At 41.1% G+C, this 23224-nt stretch overlaps 1 protein-coding gene across 4 annotated transcripts in view; it reads right to left on the reverse strand.

Moving 5' to 3' along the window:
- atp2b2 (ATPase plasma membrane Ca2+ transporting 2) overlaps window positions 1-21446 on the reverse strand; it is a 108526-nt gene extending 87080 nt beyond the window's left edge. For 2 of the 4 annotated variants that reach the window (XM_051074490.1, XM_051074488.1), the window contains exon 1: window positions 21049-21446. The gene's annotated coding sequence lies outside the window, so the exon portion shown is untranslated. Of the gene's footprint in view, window positions 1-10537; window positions 10810-21048 lie in introns of those variants that run through there. The other 2 variants (XM_051074489.1, XM_018688160.2) reach the window with 1 other exon arrangement.
- Between the last annotated feature and the right edge of the window lie 1778 nt (window positions 21447-23224).

The raw sequence follows: 23224 nt of genomic DNA on the forward strand, positions 1-23224 counted from the left end.
CGACTGGCGCTATACACACACACACACACACACACACACACACTGTGCTTCTTTCCCTCTCCATCTCATATTATCCGAAAATACACACTCACACACGTACACAGTGAAAACAACTTGCTCACTCACTGGCTCGCTACTGCAGAGCTTTAGCTCATCTCTCTCTCTCTCTCTCACGGTCACACCAAGGGCATCCACTCCCATGAAACAGTACAGCACAGCTCATCGCAGGAGAGGAGAGGAGAGGAGAGGAGAGGAAAGGAGAGGAGAGGAGAGGAGAGGAGAGAGGAGAGGAAAGGAGAGGAGAGGAGAGGAGAGGAGAGAGGAGGTGGTCCGTTTAATGATGATCTAAAGGAAAATGATGACAACTATAAAAAGACAGATGGGTGAAATGAAAACTGGAGATACAATGAAAATTAAAGAAAGGTGGGAAAGATGCAGGTAGAGGAAGGAAGAAGAGAGGAAGAGAAGCGAGAAGGTGATAAAAAGCAGAGAGAAAGAGACCAGGACGTTGCTGGGTAATGGAGATGAGATGTTAATGTGGCTGCTAGTGATGCACTGCAGCAAACTGAGGGAAGAAGGAGAAAGAGAAGAACAAGCAAGAGGAGGTGGTAGAGGACGTGAGAAGACATGGGGAGATTAGAGGAGGGAGGGAAGTGAGAAAGAAAAAGAGGACGAAAGAGGGGGAGGAGAGAAAAGAAAGAACGACGATGAGGAGATAAGCGGGAGAATGGGAGGGAGAGAGGAAGATGTGGAGATCAGAACTTTGATGAGGCTGATGATGCAGCAAGATGATGCTCGCATAAACTGATACTGATGTCTCTGATGAATCCATAATGATGCTATTAAGACTGGATTTCAAGGCCAGCACTAAAGCAACTTTGAATTTCACACAATGCCGGATTACAGAGTCTTGCATTTATCTTCTGCCCATACTGAAACTAATTGCAAAAGCTCCAGTGAGGTCATATGCACATATTCATCTCGGGCATAATTTCCATAAATTATTTTAACCTCACACACACACACACACACACACACACACACACACACTGGAACTTCATAATGAATGTATGAAGAATGAGTCAAATGGCATGCTTCCAACCACACGCCATGTACTTGCAACACTGTCAGCATGATCCCAGCTCGTAAACTGTTCCTTCTCCCATCACCACCGCTCGCTGTCCAATTATACAAAAATGCTCAAACAATCTTCAAAAAAAGCTTTTGACACAGAGCCTCCTACATGAACGCATCTTTGATGTTACAGTTTAACCACTGCTGAACCTGCAAATCGTGTGGTTGCTCTCTGAAGCCTGACAAAACAGAGAGAGAGAGAGAGAAATAACACAGCAATTTCATTACAAGATGGAAAGAAAAAAGGAGATCAGAGAGAAGAATGAAAAACATACACACACAATATTCATATGTGAAAATAAGGAATATGAATATGAACAATCCCAAGGAAGCAACCCAGTGTCATAACTTGTTTCATCTGTGATGAAAAGTCAGCATGCAGCTCAGCCTCCTGTATGTTCAGTGTGTATTAAAAAGTATTATGAAACATCCAACAAAGTGGTGAAACTAGAATAAAGTCACCACAGGCATCAGAGGTAAACTGTCTACTCTGTCAGCGCAAGATAGTCCTGATAGCTTTGTACTGATACCTCTATAAAAAGTTTTACAGGTTCCTAAACGCAGCTTTCAAAGGAATTTGTTCCTAAAATCCTGTCCTAAGTGGTATTTAGCTTCTTACAGATCACTTTATGGTGTTTCATCTACACACACAAACACAGTAAATCACAGTATCAACAGAAAAGTCCAATCTCTTTAATTTCACAACATCAGACGTCAGCCATGTCTGATCTAAAAGCTCTACAGTTTGGATTCAAAGGTACTTGTCAAAGTGTAAAAGTGTTTAAATGCAGCCTAACGAAGAACACTATCAAAATTCTAAATTATTTATGTGCTGTGAGTGTCCCATTGCGTGACACATCTTTCACAACCTCATAAAACCTGAGCATCATTTCATGCTTCAACGAGCAGCTCCCTCATAATGCCAACACTCCTAAAGAATGCACACCAGCCTCTAACATCACGGCTAAATTTATCTTTACCATAGCAAGTACAATACAGAACATATAGCGCACATTTAGCATATAGGAAGGTGGATTCACGTCTGGCCTGAGGCAAGCCAGGCTTTTCATTGACAGCTTTTTGTTTGAGTATGACATAAGAAGTAAGGTCTTTGTAGTGAGGACCTTTCACATAAAACATGAATGACTAAGATCTGAACATGCCTCTGGCTATAAGGTTCTCTTTATGTGTTAAATGTGTCTCTTATAGAGGGTGAGTTAAGGTAAATGATAGATGGCTGGTATCTCTCTGGAAGCTCTTTAAATCCTTTCCTTTTTCTGTGAAAGATATGAAAGCTAAATGATTAATGGTTCCCCCGGATCCAACCAGGAATGGCCCAGTTGCCTGGAACTAAAGTTGAGTACATCACATTCATCACCCCGCACTAAGTGTGAGGGTCCCATATCGCATGAAGACACCACAAATACAAAATGTATTAAAAACACCAACATGATCTGAAGATGAAGGCTGAAGGTGATAAAATGAATTCACCTCTCTGTGGCAGCACCAGAGGGAGGAAGCTTCAAAGCAGACAGCAGACCTGCCAAATGCTGGATGTAAGGACCGTGTTTGCTTTTGCTTCACGTCTTAGGGAAAAAAGCAGCGCGTTTCTCCAACCAGGATAATGCAGCACCTGTCAGAGCTTTTACTAGTTCCATCAGAGCCAAGCAGGGTTTGTTTGTTTTTATTCCCACCGAGCACAAATGTCTCCAGGCTTATGTAAGGATACGAAGATCGAGTGAAGGTCCCAATGAGTCATTTATCAGACTGGTGCTGGAGAGCACACTAAAATATGTAAAATATGCATTAACGCCCCAGGTAATGAGCAGAAACTGTATTCACAGAAGCATGTACTGACACATCATCCACTAGTCATGTTTTTAATACTTAAACACATGACATAAACACACAGTCACATAGATTTGTGACTCAGGCATGGAAGGACAAACTCTGTAATGAAGACACTCAAGCACAGCTAATACAGTCCACTTTTATAATATATCCACAATAATCTGTTTGAAACGATGATTAAACGAGTCACTTTAACCCACCACACCACTGAGCCATGGAACCTGCACAGACGTATAAAGTAAAAAACTAAATTTAAAAAGCACTCACTCAGACGTGAACTGTTGCCTCATGGCACAGCTGATAGTCAGCCTGTATTGGTGACTAACCTGCTATAGCTCATAAGATCCAAAATGTAAATAAGCACTTATCCATTTTGAGTCTGACTGTTTCCCCCCCCGGTTTCCAGTCTTTGAGCTAAGCTAAGCTAAACACCTCCCGGGACCATCTCTGCACAAACAGAGATGAAACTGATATTTTTTATTTGACTGTGGGTATGATGAATAAATTCCTTTAATAAGAGGATGCTCATTGTTTCTACACGCTCCACACTCCTGTGGACCTGAGGCACTGCATCATACTGCATCATATATCATGTACCACATTAGCTCTGGCAGTTTCTTCCTGTCTGATTTCAAGAACATGCATTTCATCTTTGTGTGTGTGTGTGTGTGTGTGTGTGTGTGTGGCTTACGTTTGATCTTTAACTCCATATCCTGCACAATTATATCATGCTCCAGGTGATTCATAAGGGAGGAGATGTTCAAAGACAATGAGGAAAAGAGGGGAGAACAAGGAGGGAGATGACAGTGCAAGACAGTGACGGAGAAATATAAAGAAATAAGATTTTTTAAAAAAGAGAGGGGGATGATGGCTATGCATGCCACATAAGTGAAGAAAGAAAACAACATAAGGCATGAAGCATGACGGGAAAGATATAGAGAAAAATGGATGAGAGGACTGACTGATGAATGAGAGATCACAGAGGTGAAGGAATCAATAAATGGAGGGACAGATGAAGGAATCGTAGTAAGCAGGGATGGATATAAGACGAATGGCTGAAGGCAGGAATTTCTGTTTCTAGTCTTGTTTTTTTTAATATATCAAAGGATTTCATAAAGCTCCAGTGGCTGGATGCAGTAAACACAGAACCACTGGGTCAACAGAAAGGTTCATGGAGGAACATCATTTTTAGCTTCATGCTTCTTGGAATAGCATTTGTTTTGAAAATGAGACAGTTTACTATGTGGTAAAGCCTCTGTGGCCTGGAAAAAAAATGTGTTAATTCAATATAGAAAAGGAAAATGACTTCCACAAAACACTGTCTAACAGTTTACTTGATGCTACATGGAGAGGATTGTACTAAAGGTGGCAATTTTCTATTCATGGTAGCTGATTTATTTTAGTGAAGCAGGGTTAGAGCTCAATAAGTGTGGTTATTTCAGTAAAATGACTTTTAATAACCTGTACAACTGTATCAGTCCTTTCTCAGGGTTCTCTGTATGCTCAGGCTGCAGGCCAGATTTTCTTACTGATACAAGTCACTTTTTAAAATAACATTTAAACTATAATCTTGAACTGGATGAGGGATATTTGGTCACTGGATGTCTGGTTCTTAAGTAATCAGAAAAACAAGCAGAGCAAAAAGCCGCTCTCACAGCCCCTTTCAAAGTCCTGTCCGCCCAACAGAACATGATTTGTCACGTTAAACTTTATTCAGTGTTATTTTAACTGATTTTAATTACTTGGTCTGTTTGTTTTGGAGAGGAGACCACTGTGGCCTCACAATAAAAAACTTCTAAACAATGAACACTGAAGGAAACCCACAATAAAAACAAGCCCAGCGTGCAGAAACGAGCTACGCTAACGTTAGCGGTAGCTTAGCTGCCCCTATTTTTCATGGATGTAGCTAAGTAGCTAGCTGTGTTGGAGGACGGGATCCACATTCATCATTAATCCTACCAGAAAAAGGTCAGACTGAGCACAGCACCAGATTTATTTAAATCACTGAACATATCAGAGATGTGGGTGGTGATTAAGAGGTCTGGAATGATCTTAGCATTTTGGTAACAGTCACAGGCGCTACCACAGGCAGACACTGCGATGTGACAGTTGACCATCCAGGAAAAATAATTAATCTCATTTATTAACAAAGCAAACTGTAAGGGTAAGAGAGAGGAACAGTATTTTTAACTTCTTGGAAATTGGATTAGCAGCGAGTAGGTGTGTGGAAGTTATAGCCCCTCCACCACAGAGTTTCAACAATGGTGCATGAAGAAACTGGGCAGGCTTCCAGTACTACCTCTGCAGCAGAACAGGGTGATACATAACTCTCTCTCGTTACTCTTCTCTCTCACCAACACACATGCTCATCAAGAACATGCTATTTCTCAGTATTAATGGCCCGTGCTGCTAAGCACAGAGAAACGCACTCGGCCCAAGTGAACAATGCATGGTCATTTGGACAGCAGCAGGAAAACGAGTCAGATTAGGAGGAGTATATTATCAGTATGTGTGAATGGCCTGGTTTCAATCATGACCATTTAAATCACTTATTTTTCTCTCCTTCCAAAAAGAGAGTGCACTTCCCTGTGGTGCCCTGGCAATTTGATGCTAGAAGAGAACAGTCTGCCCGAAAAACCTCTCACAGGAGGAAACTCATGTCCTTTTGTCAGACGGGGGCAGAATCACCACGAGGGAGTACGCAGCACCATAAATAAGCTGCTGAGGGCAAATGATGGACTCACTGTGTGTTACTTTGCAAGATCAGGTCTGTTCCTCTGCATGTTATCTAACCTTATCAGATGTAAAATATAACTCAATCAATAAATGCATAAAAATAACACAGCTAACAAATGTATCTATAAACATGTTGCTAATTCATTTCACATTATTGACTTGTTTTAATGTCACCTTAAAATTTATTTTTGTGAGGCAGATTTTTCCTCAGGGGCATGGCCCAATTCATTCACACTCAATATTCAAATGATGTTAGGTCCCAATTAATTGCAGGGTGCATGTGGGAATATGGTTCTGCAGTATCTCTGAATGGCCCTTTTCTACATCTGCACAGACTGATTTTACTTTACTATCGGTTGCTGCCAAAGACGGTGAATTGTGATACCTTCTCTGTTGCCGCCACGCCACACACACTGAAACTGTAAGGTACCTTGATTAAGTGATTCTATGATGCGATAAGAAGAGTGTTGTTAATTGTGAGGCAGGAAGGAGGAGACACTCACATTAGATTTCTTTCAAACCGTCATGTTATATTGTTAATAATCTGTAATACTCATTTACATCATTTTATAATGAATTACTGCCAGAGAAAACACTGTCCACTGGTCTCAAAGAGATTTTGCTGAAGCTGGCAAGATTTTCACTGTTGTACAAAAGAAATAAACTGGATTCTCAAGGTTTACTGAGAGGTTTCAGGTAATTCAACACAAATGTGAAGATACTTTCTTATTATGTCTGTCTGTGAGCACTCTGCTCAACAGTAGTATACAATGTGTGTTGATATAGTGCGATAGAATGATAACTGCAGCTTATTTGATTAGAGTGAGTCACTACAATGTCGAGGATACAACTGTTTGAACCTCAGGCTGATGTTAAAATGAAGAGCTACTTTGCGTTTAAATCAAGCGTAAAATAAAACAAATGAAAGAACTTGACACAAACATACAGAGATGTTCTTAAAAGCAGGGATGGGAAATGGTGGCTTTAAATGCAACAATGCATATGTGCTGCGTACTACTAGCTAGACTGAGAGAAGAATGTTTTTGTGCTACAATTACAGTGTAAGCTACACAGGGCTGAATTTAATGCTCTCCATTGTAATGGATTAATATCAGCAGATAAACAGGCAGACACACACACATCCAGGTCAGGAAGGTTAGAGATGACAGAGCTTGAGAGAACTGATTTTTTTAACAGGTTTGTTGGTCTTTACTGAGGCCTCAGGCTGTTGTTTAAGGTAAATGGTCCCCTAAAGTAATGTTGCAAAAAAAAAAGAGAGAGAAGCTCTGAGGAAAAATTAAATTGTGGATATTAGAGCTGAAATCATTTTATTCACTGGCTGCCAGAAAATTCATCACAAACAATTCTGATAATCAGTGCCAAATGCCAGAAATTCACTGACTCCAGCTTCTCAAATATGAATATATTATATTCAACACTGGACTGTTTGTCAGACAATCACACACACTCTGTAAACTGGGTAATTTAATACAGATGAATCAGAAGCTTTTACACATTTAGTGTCATTATAATGCTATTATGTAAATTCCATATAATATCTTGTCTCATATGAAGCTTTAAAAGCACACACACACACACACACACACAGCACACTGCACAATGAATGCACACATACAGTGTAGGGCCTTGGTGGCTTCTAATGTAGCTGGTATGTAAATGCACAAACACACACACACACACACACACACACACAGATGAAGTCCAGTGTTGTATATATGTTCATAGATTTCACAAGCTTTTCCTCCTCTGCTCCTCCCTAACCTCCTCCTCTCTCTCTCTCTCTCCATCAGGCCTTCATACCATTCTTCCTTTCTTTCTACATATCTCCTCTTCCTCCTTCGAGCTGCGACCATTACAAGAAGCTAATTAACTAAGACTGAACTGAGTAACCCCATAAGCGGACTGGGGCAGCTGCTATTTTAGGAAAAGTTTGCTGGTTAGGCAGTGTAGAGATATCCTGCCTAGAATGGACCCGATCCCTCAGCCCCATCAGAAACAAACTCGGCCGGCAGATGGGAATATCTGTGTCCTTGTATTTCTGTGGAGAAGCAGCATGGAGCAGGCAGGTAGCTCCTCACTCTGCTCCGTCCTGCGCTGTTCTCTGGTGCACTGAGTGCGTGGGTTCATTGATTGTATCTCTCTCCTGGCACTTTAATGGTCGCGGTGCTCTCGTCTCTGGACCCAGCATTAGCATGGTCAAGTTATTTCCTCTCAGGGGCTATTTCCACTGACCGAACAGGATTTTTCCGTTCACTCCTTCAAAGTTGTGTAAGAAAACGGCAAGGTGTCTTTTTCCATCATTTCCTATACGCTGCCCGGTGACACAGGGAGCGAGAAATCACTGTGCTTTGATGTATTTGTTGGCAACATAACAGGCTTCCAATTCTTTTCATTAAAGTGGTGAAACCTCTGCTTTGTTACAACCGATTTCCCTTATCCGAGGCAGGTTTTGTACATTCATACACAAACACACACACACACAGTTTGTATTGCAGCTAACATACAGTAAAGGTTGAGTGAAACAGGTAAGGATCAATTTAAGTAAATCTACATAAAATTATCTCAGAAACACTTCACTTATGAACCAACTGTGAACTGTACTCTATCCCTAAGTGTATGGTTGTCATTAAGGCTTTTATCATTTCACAAATTTTTTTTTTAGCACAACCTCCACTTCCTGGAAATTTGTTGGAGCTTTCAGCCACATTCATGAATAAAAAATTAATCTGGATTGACTGTAGAAACAACCATTTCCAAAATCAACAAAAAACCCTAAATCTCACCTTTAATATTTTTAATTTCATGCTCGCTCATTCATAACATGTGAACGCCACGCTAAATACCCAACAGGCAACAGAAATCCCTAAACTGCCTTCTTGGTGCGACAGAGATAAAGATATAAAATCCTACACATTATACTGGTGGCTGCACCATGAGGCAGAGGAATCTACAAAATAACATCAGAAAAAGACGCAGATCAGAGAGGAAGGTAGGAGTGAAAATAGAGAAACAGGAAGAGAAAGATGGAGAGGGAAAATCCAGGTGGGAATGCTCCATCAAAGCAGCTCTTCCCCCCCTGCAGGAAAGGATGAGGGGATGACTTACTGAAGGTAATTCTACGCACACAAACACACACTCCCCACTGCAGGTAATTGGTGTCATGAAAACTAGCTTGTCAGTCCACCTGAAGGGAGAAGTGCTCTCTTACACCCCGACCCGTGCCTCACCCCATCTTCTCCCTGCCCTCCATCCCCATCCCTCGGGTGTATTAGGTGCTGCACCCTCTGCCCTTCATTTTCTCATTAACCAATGATTCTTCATGGCACTCAATAAAAAAGCATGGAGGAGTCCTAAAAGAGGAAATCTGCGTGTCTGCTGGTAGAGAATTTTAAGTATTTCAAATGTCAACTAAGCTAAATGTTAGTGCTTCCTAGTTGCTGTTACTCAAAGAATCTCAGATAAAGCACATCTGCAACAGATGCAATTAATTACATTTTGATTAAAGGTAATTCCTGTTGCTGCTCAGGATCCCACCTGCGGTATGCCAGTGGATTACAGTATAAAACTGCAGTATGCCACTGGATTACAAAGCCTTTAAAAAGGAACATACAGCCACATGATGTCTATTTAAAGTCCATAGTAGAGCACAGCAGGTGAGCTGTGTAGAAAATTGCACTGGCACAGGTAATGAATGAAGCCTGGCACTGCCTACGTGGGGGCAATATGGGGTTGGTGCACAAACTGCGTGTCACATTTAATGCACCGAATACTGAAAAGGAATGAATAAACTCCCTTCACTTGGTAATTTATCAGCCAAAATAAAGTCAGCTGGCTCATCTGCATTAGCTGCTGTATAACCCGACTCCCCTATGCACTCCAGACATGTATGTGCACATGTGTGTGACTCTGTGAGAGAGTGTGTGTTCAAGCCTCTCTCAGGAGACTTTCCAGTCCCTTCATGTTGTCACAGGGTTTGGCACTGGTCTTGTTTCCCCAGATGTTCCCACCATCCCCTCTCTCCCTCCCTCTCTCTCTCTCTCTTCCTTTTTTATGTCTGCCTGCTCTCTGAATTTCCATTTCCAGGGATGAGAAACTCACTTTCCATGTCTTGCTGTCTGCTTCCTCTGTCAAATGCAGGCATAACTGTCGCCCAAATCCCACCCACCCCCCTCCCTTCTCTCTCTAACTGATGAGTAAGAGAAATGTTTTCCCTGCAAGATAATAATGTACCCAACTGTATTATTTCCTTATTTAAACACATTGCAAAGATGGTGTGTTGGGGGAAAAAAGGAAAACTGTCAAGAATAATTAAAAAGACAGAGGCACTAAAAGTAAAAATGCCACATTGGATTTTTAAAGTCACAGTCAAGGGCAAACTTGATGTCTTCAATTCTTGACTTCCATATATTGACCACACTGTTCCAAACAAAACATTATCTGTATACACAGCCACTTTCAAGTCAGTCTCTCATCGCCTGGAAAAACAAATATATAGAACTAATACACAATTCAATGTTTCTTTCCACAGCACAGTCTGTGCAGTGCTGATCATTAAGCCTATTTCAAAGGCAGTCTGATACACTGAGACCTACAGTGAAGTTGAATGCAGTTACACTGCAGTTACAGGAAATATCAAGTGGCACCACACTAAAGGATTATAAAAACTGAAGTAGTTCGCTACATATCAAGTGTAGTTTTGCTGCTCCCAACTAATCCCTTTGTGCTCTCTCCGTAGTGGCAAAACCAGTCTCTCATATTCAACAGAAATGCCATTGTTTTAAAAGGATTTACTTACAGTGAAACAGCAGAAAGGAGAAAGTGGTGGCGGTGCTAGGTACAGTTTCCCAGATATCCCTTTTGGTGCTGATGATAGTTGTAGTAGCAGGGTGGCCTGTCCAAGACTAAATCTATATATAACCTAGAGAGCTTGTAGCGGGAGCAGACAGCAGGCCGAAACAGGCTTTTCCATGTCGCATAGACAGTGTATTTGCCATAAGCGAACTCATTCTGAACGGCTGGAAAGCTGCACAGCACGGGAAAGTACAAGAACAAGAAGCTTCACACTAGGGCTCTGTCCCTAGAACAAATGAAGGGAGGGAGGGAGACAGGGAGGGAGAGATGGAGGAAGAGAGAGAGGGAGGCAGGGAGGGAGAGAGCTGGTGTCGTGTATATACAGGACCTGCTAGCATGACCTCTTGTAATGAGAGCACACTCTAACACATAGCCGAAGCCAAAAAACTTTTTCTGATGAATTGGCGGTAATCAACTTTGCATTAAAAAGGATTCCTCTTCTTTGAAGAAGATGAGTGTACGCTTGGTTTGCACTCTCTGTGGTTTCTTTAATTGATTTTTTTATTAACTGCAGAGACAAAACTAAAAATAAAAAGCATATGTAAATCAGCTTTAATGGCACTAAGATGTAAGTGCAGAATTTTGTTTCTCATAATTAAGATCACAGTTAGCATTAAGCTCTTTGCTTCAAAATGGTCTTAATACCTGTCCACCTTCTTGTTTCTGTGTATGATGTTTTCAAAAGCAACAGAAAGGATTACAGCTATTATCAGCTCTTAACTTTCCTCTGATGTAATCCTTTTTTAACAACAGCATTGTAAGATAACATTCAGTTTAATTAAAATCAGACTGTAGAAAACCATTGCCAAGTGTCTGTCATGGGGTTTGGCTTTATCACTGAACATAATTTATCTATTTTTCTGGGAAAATCAAAATGTTTTAGCTTTAAAGATGCTATATGTAAGCTTCTGCCATCACTACATAGCCAACATTAGTATTAACAGCTGTTTACTTACCAGTCTAGAGGAAACGTTACAAGTTCAACATCAAATTTTTCTCCTTTACTCGTCAAGAGCCGTCTCCAGCAGGGGAAAGCAACGTTTTGCTTCTATTTCTCTCTTCTTTTCTTCAACTGAAGTTAGCATGCTAACCAGCCAGCAATGGCTCAACCCATCTCATAATAACACTTGGCAATTATGAATCACTGCAGCGTCCACTCTGCCTTCAGTCCAACATGAGAGGATGAAGAAGCAGCACTGCCCACAGGACGTATTCTTGGTGAGTGAACACTTGTGTTATGTAGCGATAGCAAAAACATACACATACTGGTCCTTATTTCATTGCAGTTACTTTTTAAAGTAAAAGCATTACGTGTTTGTCATAAAGTCATAAAGTTGAGTATGATAACAGATGAGGATGCACTTTTGGAAACAGTGGGGCAACAGCCTTCTCATGGCAGGGTTCTGACAGTCCCTGCCAAAATCTATTTTCTTGAAAGCTGCGTTTGAGAATGTGATGGGAGCCCATCCCATCTGCTAATGGGGACCCAACCTTAAACCACACTCAGACCGACAGAGCAATGCTGGTCAAACCTGCATCTGCTGTCTGACCGGATCAACACATATCAGATGAGAAGATATCAGAAGAGAAATTAATGTGAGCGACTCACATCTCCAACACTACAGCTATTTAGGCTCCCTCGAGGATAGCAGGTAAACCACAGCTGATCCCATGAGGAAGCCTGGTGGCCGACAGTAGAGGAGCGTTGTTGTTGTGTCGGGCAGCCGAAGATGTTTGAATGCTCAAACAGCCTGAAGCAGATCTTCAAGCAAAACTTAACTGCCTGGTAGGGAGTTCCAGGCATTTAGAGCCCCAATGAAAAAATACAGTGTTTTAGCTTCTGTAAGTAAAGTAAGAAAAAAAGTAACCAAAACAGAAATGTACAGGGATTATTTTCAATTATAATTAGACACAAAAAGCTGATTTTTTTAATCTATCAACTCAAGATAAATTCAGTTCGTTTTTAGCCATTTCACTAAAATATATGACTCAAAGGTTCACTTACTAGGTTTTCCTGGAGCTTTCGATCATGTCTCATCAACATCAAGCCATCTCCATGACAACTGAGTAAACTACATCCTATGATAAAGTCTGTGAAAGAAGTGGTTATGATTCATTTACATGGTCAAAAAGATCAGTGGGCCTTGAAGGACAGCTGATATTTTGGTAATCTGGAAATACCCCAGAGCATTTATTTTCATGCAGTAAACTGAGAACTGAAACATTCTTCAATTCAAAGTAAAATAAAGTCAAATAAAAGTTTGTTTCTCCAATTCTGTTTTCTTTTTCTCTAACTCACTCTCTCTCTCTGTCTCCCTCTGAAAATAATGAATCACTATCAGTGGAAGAGAAAGTATTTGGCCTTGTAAACAACCAGCTGTGGGGTGAGCCACAAGGAAAATCCAAATCTTGTTAGACAATTCCCCCTGAACAATTGTGTGTGTGCACAAGCATGCACAAGTGTCATATTCTTACTTAAGCACTAGAGGCTATTTTCAGCAACCTTGACATCAACACACAGTGTGCATACACCCATGAACACACAGCTACACACACACACACACAGCTACACACAGTCTTAACAGAAAAGGATGACACACAAGGAAGAGTGGAGGTCTTCCCATGCCCCCCTGCCCTTTCTGTTGGACTTGGACATCTCCCACAGGCTGAGCTGTAAATAGACAGTACCCCCAAAACCTTCACACACACACACACACACACACACACACACACACACACACACGCATAAAACTATACTTAGATGCCATCTCTGGCCTGCCAGCATGTACTCAAACCGCCTCCCCCCACATGGGGCACATCAGCCTGACTCTTTAAACTGAGACGAAGCCACAGGAAGATAAAATTTGTGAAACGTCTAAAGTGAAACAGTTTGAAAGTACAATTTTAAAAAGTTGGCTTGATAAAGAATAGTAGCACAGAGGATCTCACCACATGCAGTGCAGCTTCCAGCCTCTCTGGCAAGCTCATGGCACATCTGTAACCGTTAATGTCCAAACATATCATGGTAATAATTTATGATATGTCATGAGAGCTCTAATAGCCATACCACCGAGCAGAAACAATGTTTTATTGAACTAAATTACTGTGTTAATACACTGCAGTGGCCGGGCTACAGTAAAGTACAGTAAATGGATGCAGTCTTGCAGATATTACTCTTCAGGGGAGTGTAGCTGTTACCAGTGGCTATAGACTAGGTTATGTGTGGACAGGTGTGTACTCAGTCAAACAACTCACTCAGACGCTAAGATGCCTTGACATATGATCAGGTCCCCACAGACAAAAAGAAAAAAAAAACAGTTTAGTTCATTAGTTTATCAGGACAGAACATTAGTGAAACAGGCAGAAATAAAGTAACAGCATGTTGCCCACAGGAGGTCAAGAGGCAGTGAAGAAAATAATTTGTCTGCTCTAAGTTGGGGCATGAATGTTACAATGAACTGCTTATAGCAATACCCATCATCATGCATCTATTTACTAGTGGTCCTCTCAGCCACTGCAGCCTATTACTCTCCAAGTGAGGTTTAGTAGAAGTATTTTACAGCCACAAAGAATGACAATTATTAGTTTGTGAATTTATACATGTACAAGTGCTCAGTGTGTAACTTAATTCAGACTTGTCCTCTCTGAAAGATTACATCCTGCACAGCGCTGTCAGAAAACATTAGCACAGTGACACATTTCTGCTGTGTTCCTTCTCCACTCCTGCACACTGCATTTTAAATGAAACAATGACTGAGTTTAAACTCTGTTTGACTCTCAGCTGAGGCTGTTTATAACCATACTAAATAGTTAGTTGCATGTCCTTTATATCCAGCCTATGCATACTTGGTTGCAAGCCCTGTCTGAAATCTAAACCCAGTAGACTTAAGCCAACACTTGGTATCTTCCCTGGTGATGCAGTGCCAGGAATTCAGTCTGGTCTTCTTGTAAATGAAACATGCTCAGTTGGACTAATGTCAGGTGACTGCCTTGGCTGGTCAAGAATATTACTGTTTGACTGTTACAGCTACAGTTCAGCTTTCTGTACGTCTGGGATTACTGTTGTGGTGAATTGCCTTAGATGAGGACTATGTTTAGAAAATAAATCTTAAGAGAAGAGTCAGTGACCTCACTAACACTTAGATATAGACAGAGGTTAGCTGTCCAATCTCAAAAAAAGAGACCCACAAATAACCACTCGCAGGCTCTGTCTCCTGTGATAATGGCAGCTAATGTTACACTGAAGTTACACTGACATTAGCTACTGTCTCAAGCGACAGGAAGAAAAGCTGCTCTAGTGATTTCAACACATGGGATTATACAGAGCGTGCACAAAGCTGTTGTAGCATTTATTTGATCCCTGATCAGTTAAACCACTTAATGATCTGTGTGGGTTGAAGGGCACTGATCTGTATGGGGGAAGGAGCGATGTGAGGGAGAGCCTGTGAAGACCATAAAACTTTCATCTCACTCATAGTCGATAAGTGCGACTCATCCACATGCTTGTGTTAGCTGATGGATGGTTGTTAGCGGGCTACCTCAACTGTTATTGCTGTAACTAAACGGCTGAAATTTAGTTCAGTTATTCTGCCTCTGGCACTTTTTGCAGTTACCAAACAGCTTCAGGTGCATCACCACCCACTGGACTCGACTAGGTTCAACCCTGATTTGCGTGTAACCAGGAAAAACATGATGGATTGTAACTGGATGTGTGATCTGGTCAGCAGAGACGCATCTGTGTGGCTTAGACAGTCAATCACAGCTGGATTTCATCTGGATGCAGGGCACTTGAAATGACAAGTAATGGGGCAAATTGTTTGATTTAAAGTCTAATATGCTGAAGTGGAAAACAAAAAATTAAGCTGGTATTTATCAAACTCAATGCTGAGCACAGCACTCATGAAATAAATACCAAGTATGACAACATGTGCGACAGTGGGTGCAACAGTGTCGCAGAGCTTTGAGCTGAAAACTGAAACTGTCCTCCAAAAACATTGCAACATTTCCTAATTAGAGATTTCAGCTTCAGGAATCAGCGAAATCAGGAATACTGTTCAGACAGTCAACACACAAGCTTGATTCTTACATGGGTTTGTAGCTACATTATTAATAAGAACCAGAACTGTTGGCTAATTGATGAAGAGTCGTGGAAACAGCGAGATAAGGAGAGAAAGAGAACAAAGATACAAGAGAAACATGATCGCCAGGAAGCACTGAGACCACAGATGGATTTCCGAATCCCTTTCACCCCAAAAGAATCCTGTTGCATGGCTTTAGTGGTATTTAGAGAGTCTGTGTCAACCAGTAAGCATCGGCCCATCAGCAGGGTTTATGTGATTAAAGATAAGAAACAACACAAACATACAAGTGCTACAGTTTCTGCAAGTCTCTGCAACCTGCATTAATATTATACAGTTTTTAGAAACACAACAGAACAGCAGCAGTGCATGAAAATATGAAAGTGTTGCTGCTGTGACGGCTACACTGTGTGCGCCTCAGAACAGCTCGTTCTGGAAAAAAGAGTGACAAAGACTCGAGCACAAGGACGACATCAATGCCACAACAATTCCACAAAATGACAAATGACTGTGACTCCTGAGTGACCTTACTGTTGTATATTACTGTGAACGTCAATACACACCCACAGAGTACAGTGTTGTTTCAATCTGGACTCCTGCTGCTGATATCTCCGTGAGAGATCAAGGTCCTTCACACCTCCAGTCCTACTAAACGACCTTTATATGGTGACCCCATGACCTGCAGCATCACACTGACCCAAAGCCATTTCATATATGTCTTTATTACTGACATGCATCAGTCAATGCTACATAAAATCCCATATCCCCCATCCCAGTTCATATTAGAGGTGTACATGACCTCCGTCTGTGTCTGTGGCTCCCAATAAGAGTGTGAACAGCTGTTCATTACATTTGAACCTGACACACAGGACGACAGACACTAAATCCTCCAACCCCCCTGTCAGCACATCTTTAGGATTACAAATAACATATAACGCCAAAACACAGGTTTGGGTATTTTAACACGCCCTGTTCAGTCCAGATGTTTAAGGCAGCCATGTTGGAAAAGTAAACAAACATTAATTTGAAAATAAATAAAAACTTTTATTCAAGTGCCGCACGTCCAAGACTGTCCAATCCATTACAATTTAAACAACAGCTCAGTGTAAGTATTTTCTGATCTGATGCCACTATCAGCAGGACAGCATCACTTGGCAGCAGCTCCAAAGACTGTTACAAAGCACAGACGCAAAAATCAAAGCATTTGTTAATCTGGCACCACTAAGCTTACACCACAAAAACAACTCGGCTTGAGAAAAATCGTGGTTAGGGTTAAAATAATCGGTCTTTGTTATGGTTAAAATAATAATGAAAAAATGATCATGGTGATTACTTAAAGAAATCGACATTAACTCTGAGCAGGAAACAAGAGGCGGACAGTCATCTCCCTTGTCCAACATTCTGTTGACCCATCCTACCACCCTGACTTAATCCCTTGATACTGTGTGGCTCTATAATTACATTACACTATTTCCTCTCTTACTCCCAACAGACAAGAGACATGATTTGTTCGGCTGCTGGAGGGCTTTGTCACTTGAACGTTAACATGTGCTGTTTTTGGGGTGTTTGCTGAAACAAAGAGAGGAAACCATATTATTCTAAAAGCAGAAACAAGAGAAACAGGAGATGAATGGAGTCAATTTAGTCGTTCTAAAACAACTGGGTTAGTTATTAATACCTGTCTCTGGTCTCACTTTAGTTCCATCAATTGCCTCCTTGACTTCCTCCACTGTGATACTAACATTAAAGTACTGATTAAAGGCTTATGCTTCCTGCATGTTGACCTCTGGTTTTCTTTAGCTCATCTATCCTCACAAAAGAAAAATGCCATCCCACACACATCTGCAGTTACTTTGTCAAAATAAACAAAAATCTGTTTCCAAACTTTTCAGAGTACAAACAGTAGCAAAGACTGAGGATCCATCTTCCAACAGCAGCTCACAGGAACTGGTTAAAATCTTTATCAGACTCTGTAACTAAGACATTTTTGTTTGCAGATGCTCCATTTCGAGCGATCCGATTCACTGCTGCCACTGAGCATTTAGCAATTACCTATCCCCTTCACAAACATGATGTTCACTCTACATTGTACAACCTGAAAAACTCCCACTCTTTTCTAATGCCACACAGCCATGAACAGTGAATTCTGTCTCAGAGGGAGAGTAACACACAGAACAGCAAGTCAGCAGGAAGGAACTTAGGTGACCACTCAGGAGGTACCTGCTGTGCCTCATACGTGGCAGGAATTTTAAGCCTTGGAGGAAGGCGAATGAAAGAAAAAATCCTAAAAACAATGCATGCATAAAATATATACAGAAACATACCATATTTGGAGCATGAAAGAAAGCATTTTAAGGTACTATATGAACAAATTTCAAGTTAGTTATCGACCAGTTTGTCACTTACATTGCTGTATTGCGTAATTCCTCGAAAATGAAGTGCAGCAAGTTCCTTTAGTCTCACTGAAGGCTTTGTTGAGCAAAAGATTTGACCTGAATGCTCCCAATACAAACAGCCCACTGTAAGCACTCTAATGTGCGGTTTACCCTGGAGTCTTAGATTATTTAACTGCAAGTGCTGAAAGTCCACTTTTGCCAAGACTCAGAAATCAGGAGAATTGACACAGCACGGCTTACAACAGCAAAATATAACATTCCTTACATAATAAGGTAAACAGCAGCACAAAGCAATAGGGCAATAAAAAAAAGACTGGTTATTTTAGGGTATAGTGCAATCTGGGAGCTACATTTGGCACAATTAAACACACTGCACCTAAGCATCTGAAGGGCACTACTGGCAGGCAAGGCTGTCACTCTTTCTAGATGGCTATTAGCATAATAGAAGTTGCACAGCCAAATGTTTTAGTGGCAGTGCTGCCAATATCAAAATGGTGAAACAAACACATAACAGTTGTTCGGTTTAGGTGTGTTGTTAATTTTGAAAATGTGTCCTTCACAAGGGAATCCAACAGAAGAAGTCAGATGTCCTCTGAGTGTAAACAACTTTAAGTGCCTATACAGTGCTATAAAGATTTTTTAAGAGGAAACTGGCATGTGCATACCTCACTAGAATAAAATCAAACACTAAAAAGGTTCAGGAACAGGTATGAAATAGCTCTGAAGTTTTTAATTGGCACATCTGGACAGCCCAAACAGCCCATCCTATTTATCACTGTGAGATTACACCATGAACGACATGCATTCAATCAAGCTACTGAGAGAGATGGAGAGAGAGAAGGGAGGGAGGGACGAGAGAACAGAGAGAAACACACAAGAAAACATAATCAGAGACTGATTTTTCATCCATCTGTCCAGAGATTCTGCGAGGACCATAATGCCTGCAGTAGTGTTTCTGATTGTTGCAGTGAGAATTGGTCATGGTTAAATTAATTCTAACACTGTGCCATGATATGCAAATGACAGACAGAAGGAAGACTGAATCTGCAGCAGTAATTAACAGTCCTAAATGACTCATTTGAATTCATTTCATTAACTAATCAAGTATTATATGTGCGGATGCTTGTGTAAACATAATGAAATCGCTTTTTCTCTCTCTAAGATTTACCTAACTGCTGATTTGACTGGAGTGTGTGCGCTGCTGCTCAGCTCATATTGTTTTGGCTGAATTTCTGCTGCTGGATCAATCACTCTGCCATCATTTCAGAACAACACTGCCTCTATAAGACACTCCTAACGCTGGCCAATGTGCTTGCCTCATCAGAGATGTCCAGCATGCCCTGGATCTCCTCAGCCTCTGAGATTTCACACACACTAGACAAGATGTCAGCTTTTACTACACTGCAAACACAAACAGTGTAATTATGTATGCATTATTCATTGACAGTGTCAGAGGAGCAGTACCAAAGGAGCTATTGTGTGTGAGGAAGATTAATGGTGATGGCAGTCTGCCTTTCAAACTCTGATTTTGATATATATCCTCTTTACTTAAAGGATTTCTTTTAACAAACTTGGTCTTGTTTTCACAGTTTGGGCCATCACTCCTTTTGGTCATCATAAGATTTCACTCCAGTGAACCAGTCAACCAGACAGGCATCTAAAAAAATCCAGAGGCCTTTCATCTAATCCACATATTTGGAAGTGAAACCAAAAGTGAAAACACACCTGAGATGTTGATTACAGCTGGCCACAGCATGTGTGTAACAGTGGTAAGTGGGCAGGTCATAGTTGAACTATTGATTAACTCTGTGTGACCAAAGAAAAGACCAGCAGCCTCAGTGCAGCTGCTGAAACTAAAAGGTGAGGAGACTGTTTCTCACATAAAATCCTGTAAATTATATTTTGAGATGAAAAGACCCAAATAATGAGCCACACCTGGTGACAACAGTTACATCTACCAGTGGAATAATCATGGCAGAGACTTTACTATAACCAGCAGTGGCCTACAACAACCAGCAGATGCACACAGAGTGAATATAGCCTGATTCATAGTTAGTCACACAACTAGTTTTCTGAAAAATAAAGACCTGCTGTCCTTGAAAAACCCACAAGATTGATTAACAACACTTACTGCTTTTCTAACAGTCTGGATGAAAAATATTCTGCCTGTTCAACAAAAATATCAATTGCAGTTGTATATCCTAACAGAGGCAGCTGTAAATGACATTCATCCCTGTTCAAAATTAAATTATTAACATATTATTTTTATACAAACATAAAATACTGAACAGAAATCTCAATATGTACCAATGTAAGTAATAATAACATTTAAAATTTTGGTTCACATTGTACAAGCAGCCATCTTTGTTTGCAACACTGCAACAGATTTAAACTTTTTTTTTTTATTTTTTATCCAATTAAGAGTTTTTGAGGATTCTGGAGACACCATCAAAACAGCAGTAAATGCTGTTAAACAATCAGGATGCTTGGCTCTGAGACTCAAATGTAATGGTAAAACATGAGAGGCACAAACTGTGGCTACTTTGAGTCTCAGTGGAAACTAGGAGCAGAAAATAGGTCGTCTAATTATATCACAGACCAGTCATTATGTCTTCAAACTGTATGTTAGGAAGAGAGAATATGCAGCATGTGTCTATGAGAATAAACGTGGAAAATAAGAAACTAATTGGTTGCATCCATCACCTCCGCTCCACTGCATACCTGCGGCAGAATGCACGTCTCTGTGGCAACGATAGCAGACTGACTGGGTAGCAACAGTGTGTCATTCCTGCCGACGCATCTCACTACGGATGCCAGGGCATCTCCTCATCTGACAGCGGTCTCCTAACAACCACGACATGGACAAACTAAAAAGGGAACTAGAATGTAAAAGGACTATCTCCCACCTCCACCCTCCCTCCCTCCCTTCCTCACTAGCTGGATATGTGGGTGATGTTCTCCAAATCGGATGCATGTCCTACCTGTTTCTGCTGATCCAGGAGGGAGAGGAGATGATGATGGTGGTGGTGGTGGCGGAGGAGGAGGAGGATGAGGAGGAGCAGGCGCATCAGGATGAAGATAGATGCTGCATTTAGAAGATCAGGAGATAACGGAGACCGAGCTGCAGCAGGGGTCTGGGTGCTCCCTCCTTCAGTCACGACGCAGTCCCGAGTGTGTTCATCCACTTTGCGCTGTGCGGTTACTTTGGGTGCACAGTTTCCTGAATATACTAGAGAGTGAGGAGCTCAATTGTTGCGCAAGATTATCAGAATCTAATTTGAGGGTTTACCGGGGAATGTGGGCTTTTTCAGAGAAGCTTATTGAAGGTGGGTTAACCATGAAGTCGGATATTATGGAGGCAAACAGCAATTAAAGTGAACAACAGTGTCCTGTGCGTCCTCATAACAGGACTTTGATAATGTTTACTATGTGCAAGGTTCCACATATTGACTGGCTGGTTTTAGTGTTACAACTAATGGTATTTTTTATAACTAATCCATTAATCATGAAACATAATTTAGAAGCTAGAAACCGCAAAATATTTGACTGAAAAGGTGATTCGACTGTCAGTTATTCAACATTTAATTAACGACTACTGATCGACTGATCTTTGTGGCTGTAATCTGGTACTTTGTCGCTAATTTAAGTTTCAAAATATAATTTCCAGGTGCGACAAAGAGCTAGCATTAGCATAGAAGCTAACTTACGTTTAACGTCGCTTGCAGTGGAGAACAGGTGTCATGTCCGACGTTTTGCCAGGAAACTCAGCTGTATCACTTCACATGCTTTGAAATAACATCTATAATAATTGCCTGCGTGTTCCATTCTTTATTTATGTGACCTTTCTTGCCCCAGATACAGTTAATTTCAACGTTTGTTAGCTAGCTATGCTAGCAGACGTACTCACGTCGTATCCCTAATCCAATTACGAACAACCAGGTGCTAAAAACGTCCACGTTAGCCTCCAGTTTGTGATAGCAAATCAGGAATTTCGGGGATTTTTGATGTCTATAATATCTCCGAGAAAGACCTACAGACATGTCGACAGACTTTTGTCAGGTTAGCACCATGGATAAACACCTAGAAACATCCCCAGGGCGGAGTATTAGATGTTCCTCTCCTTCTGGCGTTGTGCAACCGCAGCACGAAGATTAGCGCTAGCTAGCTAGGAGCGTCTGATTCTCTCAATGAAAAACTTAAAGCCAAACTTTGAAAACACAAGCCATTTTCATAAAGACAGTTCCAATTCTTCAGAGATTCTCCTGTGTTAGTTTCTGTTCCCTTGAAACGTTTAACTCCTTTCCAAAGGTTTGATTCGGTTGCTTTAGGAAAAATAAAGATGGCCGCCGGAAGAAACTAGGCATCATTTACCAACTGTCATGAAACAAAAAGGAGAAGATGAAAATGAAGACACTGAGTCCTACCAGTGTAGACTATGCTAATATGACCCTGTCACTTTTAACAGCCAGCTTCTCATGTGTAGTAGAAGGAAAGACACAAGACGTTATCTGTAGTTTTGCAGCCAGTGATCAGGATTTAATATATAGTTGTAGCATATGTCACAAGGCAAAGCACAGAGGTCACATAATGTGGGTCTGTGTTCATGCAGGCATTCTGGGCATCAAGCACCGGACTAACAAGCTGTTAGATGAAAACATGCGCTGTGGATGTCAGTGATGAACTTTGATGACAGATGGAGAGGGCGCACTGAAGTTTGAAATTACACACAAATTGCAAAAAGATTTATTTTAGTTCAGAATAACATCAGTGTAATGAGATGTAGGGGAGTAAATTGGAGAAAAGGAGCAGATAATGACCCAATAAAGAGCAGTGTACAATCTCAGAACATATAGTTTTAGGTTTTAAAGCCGGTCTTACTGACGGCCTGAGGGGGATTTTTTCTGTTACTACATCTTTGCTTTGAATGTTGTACATGCTGCAATTCAGTATAGCAGCGGAGCACAGGTCACACACCCCTCCACAAACATGCCTGCTTTTATTCATCCTCTTACCCATTGTGCTTAACTTGTTTGAGGTTGTATTTGCTGCTGTCATTCTGCAGTGGGGCAACACGCAGGGCGCTGAAAACTGATTTACTGGCAGAGATTTAGATTTTTCCGTTACGCAGCGCACACGTTGCCAGGGTGGACTGGTTGG

Source organism: Lates calcarifer, linkage group LG12 (genome assembly GCF_001640805.2).
Source record: "Lates calcarifer isolate ASB-BC8 linkage group LG12, TLL_Latcal_v3, whole genome shotgun sequence".
NCBI lineage: Eukaryota > Metazoa > Chordata > Actinopteri > Centropomidae > Lates > Lates calcarifer.